This window comes from Sapajus apella, unplaced genomic scaffold (genome assembly GCF_009761245.1).
Source record: "Sapajus apella isolate SASKATOON/1434 unplaced genomic scaffold, GSC_monkey_1.0 scaffold60, whole genome shotgun sequence".
Taxonomy (NCBI): domain Eukaryota; kingdom Metazoa; phylum Chordata; class Mammalia; order Primates; family Cebidae; genus Sapajus; species Sapajus apella.
The window spans coordinates 13,994,056-13,998,388 of NW_022437000.1; positions in this window are offsets into that span (position 1 = coordinate 13,994,056).

Consider the following 4,333-nt stretch of genomic DNA (forward strand, 5'->3'; position numbering starts at 1 on the left):
CAGAATCCACCCAGCCCCCCAGGAGAACCCAGAATCCACCCAGCCCCTGGGAGAACCCAGAATCTACTCAGCCCCCCAGGAAGACCCAGAATCCACCCAGCTCCCAAGCAGCGTTCCACCAGCTTCTTCCATCTGCTAGACATGAGCAGCAGCATCTGCAGCCACTTTCCCCATGTCAGAATCAGAAATTTTAAAAATGGTTGGATAGTATTTGGTTATTTTTTGATAGGATAGCTTTTGTCTCTTCTTTACTTCATATTTTCTTTTTCTATAAACTAAATGCCAGCATTTAAACTGTATATCGAGATGCACAGTTGTGTAAATATCAGCTTGAGACTCTTTCAAGGCAGACTCCGATATTCAAAGGCTTTGCACTCACAGAATTTTTTAAAACTCCAAGCACATCCACACTGCCCTTTGGAATCTGCCTTGTCTACAGAGCTAGCAGGCAAGGCCCAGCTCACCCAGAGGGCGTGGGGATCCCCAGCCCCGCGTGACTTTGCAACACCAGCTAAGATGCCTGGTCCCCAGTTAAGTTACTAGGATGAGTTTCAGCACCATTTATTCAAAACTCTGAGAGGCCCGTGTTACTGCTAATTCCAATTTTAACTTTTCTTCCAGAATGGCAGGAAGCGATGAGGGCAGCCGAGGTTTTGAGAGCTCATGTGTGGCAGGCGCTGTGGCTGGTGCATCAGGTGACATTATGTTGCTTTTCTCAGCTGTAAGGTGGCTGCTGTGGTCGATGGAGCTTCCTTTGCTGGCAGGACTGGGTGTGTTCTTCTGGCTGCAGCTCACCACCATGCTGGGAGCGGCTCATAGGCATTCGGTGTGTACTGGTTTTTTCCCGAGACCACAGCAGCTGCACCTGGAAATCGTCACACAGAGTGACTTCTCAGATGGCAGAAAGTGACAAATGACACTTGGTTCTCCCTCTTCGGCAACTGCGAAATAACAGGGGTGCCACACAAATTTATGGGGCCATTGTCTTGCTGTCAAATTTTCTCCTTAAGAAATTCTTTAAAAAGAGAGAGATAGCATTCTTGGCCACATGCATGTCTGTCGCTAATGATCAGGTTTCTTCTGTGTTCAGGTGGAGGCAGTTCATATTTTCCACCAGGACCAGACAACACTGGCATATCACCTACAAAGCTCAGTAAATGTTAAAATGTGATTAAATAAACAAGTGTTGAATTTCAGAATACCGACTTATATTTTTTTTCCTCAAAAGACATCTGCTTACCAATCTGTGTTCCTGGGGCTGAAGGCCATGCCCCTTCCAATGGTGGGACGACGCTCAAGTGCGAATTTATTACAATTCTAAGTTTCCCTTCACCACTGCTGATGGCGTAAAGTGCTTTGCAAATACATCACACCTGGTCTTCCAGGGCCCACCTTCACCATGGGTCTGACTCAGAATTTTCCGACAGGGACGATCCGCATGTGCCACTTGCAGGAAACACTGGCGACGCCCAAAGGGAAAGGAGGAGCCTGGAAAGCCATCCCCTGGAGCCACCGGGCTCCCCGCGCCCGAGTCAGGTGGAAGCAGCACCGTCGAGACCCCTCCCCTCGGCAGAGTGGTGGTCGCTGCAGGTCTGCGCACCGTCTGATGGGATTCCAGCTCTGCCCCCAAACCCAGTCCCTCCCAGGCCTTCCCCAGATTAAACCTGGACCCAGGAGCCCACCCTTAGCTGCACCATCACTGCCCAGCCGACCTGACCCTCACCCTAACCCCCAGAGATCCTGCTCCGCAGGCCTGTGGTGGGGCCCAGAATGCACATTTCATCCACTTCCCAAGTGATGTTTCCCGGTTGGGCCCAGAACAGGGTAACAGCCCCACAGTCTGCCAGCGGCAAAGGAGGGTTGCTGTGATCTGGGACTTTCCAGCGTTGACGCTGGAGCAGCCGTAGGGCAAAGCGGGAAGATCACCTCACCTGGGGCCACACCCTGAGAACCACTCACCTGAAGTATCTGTTACTCCTACAGGGGAGGAAAACTGCTGACATCAACTGTGCAGAACTTTGTGTTTTTATTGAAGACTTTCCTTTGAGATTTATGTGCCCGAGAGAAGATACCGAATGGGTCCCCGACACCTAACCTGGAATTTTTATAATACATTTTCCCTCTGTTAGAGAGGCATTTTCAAAGAGGTAGTCATTCAAAAAGAAAAACAAACAAACTAATGATCAAAACAGTGTTGTGTTCTTTTCTACCATCAACATACAGACCTCTTTCCCTTCTGGATTTTATGCACCAAAGAACTTTAGCTTTATTTCTTAGCTTAAAAAAAAAATCTCTGAATTGGTTATATAACAAACCACCACCAGCCTGATGGTGTAAAGGAAGCAGCATCATTTCCCGAAATGTGGAGGGTTGGCTGGAAGGCTCTCTGGGTACAGGAGGGCCTCCCTCACATGTGTGAGGCCTTGGCAGAGATGTGGCCTCCGGGGCACCTGAGGTCTCCGCCATTCACTCCCTCATTCTCGAGAGGCCAACTCGGCCTGTCCACACAGCAGGCAGCAGAAGGTTCCCACCACAAGAGCGGGGACGTCCACGCCTTTCCAAGCACTTCCCAAGTCTCTGCTGGTATCAGGGCCGCTTTTGTCCCCTTGGTCAAGCTGCACCTTGTGGCCAGGCCCGCAGGTCACGGGGAAAAGGACAAGCAGACTCGGTGCATGGAGGGAAGTCTGGGCGCCATTTTGGAGTTCATCGCCACCTCACCGTTTCCTTTAACAAAAACCCCCATTGTTTCTGAACTATCTTTAAAAGAAATAAGAGGAGCTACTTCCGGAGCAGTCACAGTGCCCCGTGCACATGGATCACCTAATTCTAGGGGGGCAGCTGCACCGTTTGCCCCAAACGTCCGTGTCACTGTCCAAGGAAGCCCCTCGGTTCCAATGCAAAGCGACAGAACAGATCCCTGTGAGGTGTGAAGCGCTGTCCTCCCCACGTGACAGCCGAGGAGGTCACAGAGGGGAGACTGCAGGCGGTCGTCCGGGGCGCTCCTGCACGTAGGCAGCAGGCCCAAGTGCATGAGACCAGGCACCGCCGGCATCCCTGCAGCAGCTGGGGGCACTTTGACTTCTCGGTCAGTGTGACTGCACATCTGAATCACTCACTTCATGTAAAATACTTGATTCCAAATTACTTTGGTCTGTACTGAAAAACAAAATTCAAAGTTACCTTTAAAGACAAAGATTTGCCATATTTAAGGATATTTCAGAGAAGATGTTACTGGCTCTGAAGAAGAGGCATGACGCCACTGAAGCACGCAGTGCCCGGCTGTGAGGTTTTCATTTCGTTTCGTGAAGACCCCACATGCATATGGAATAACACTTTTTCTCCTGTTAAGCTACTTTGGTCAGTTCAACTTGCAGGACTCCTGTCACCAAAAACCAAAAGTGAGTAAAGGAAAACGTTTTTTCCTCCCCAACTGTTTGTTGGAAAGCAAGTGACTGCCCAGCTGGTGTTCTTTTGGTCAAGGTGTGGCGGGGAAATGGTGCTCCTGCCAGGCCCCTCAGGGTGGGTAACTGGAACAGAATCCGAGGGGCCTGGGCTTCTCACTGCCAGGGCAAACCTCTGGACAGCTACCAGACAGGAAGCCGCACAGGCAGAGGTGATGCTGGCAAGAGATGCTTGTGGCAGGAGCAGGGCAGCCTCCCTTACTCAAACAAGACGGGACCACTGGAGGCCAGCCACTCAGAGAACTAAAGGCAATGTGAGGGGGACGGTGTCAGTGCTCAGAAAGCTCCACGTGCCTTCCTGCCGAAAGCAACATTGAAAGCACAACATGTACATTTGGTTAAAAATGCCAAGGGTTTGTGCTGGGAGGTGGCAGTGCTGGCCTCAGCCATCTCCCCATCTGCCCGTGTGGCAACCACTTTGACTATTTCCTCTGGCCAGGCATTTCCAATCTCCTCCTGTTCTTACACCACTCTCTACTCACTAATCTTAGATAGGGTCTGTCCCAGACTTCCGACTATGATAGTCAAAATTCAGCCAACTTGCTCTGAAGAAACCATACAGGTGCTAAATTTTCTGAGTCCACAGTAGACTAAAAACACCTTCATTCTTCCCTCACACTTAATTTAGGGTCTAGCATAAAAGCAGATTTCTGAGAGCCTAGAGGCATCACTCCATCATCTCCACCACTCTTTCATCTCCATCACTCCATCATCTCCATCGTCTACATCACTCCATCATCTCCATCACCTCCATCATCTCCATAACTCCATCACCTCCATCATCTCCATAACTCCATCATCTCCATCACTCCATCATCTCCATCATTCACTCCATCACTCCATCATCTCCATAATCTACATCACTCCATCAT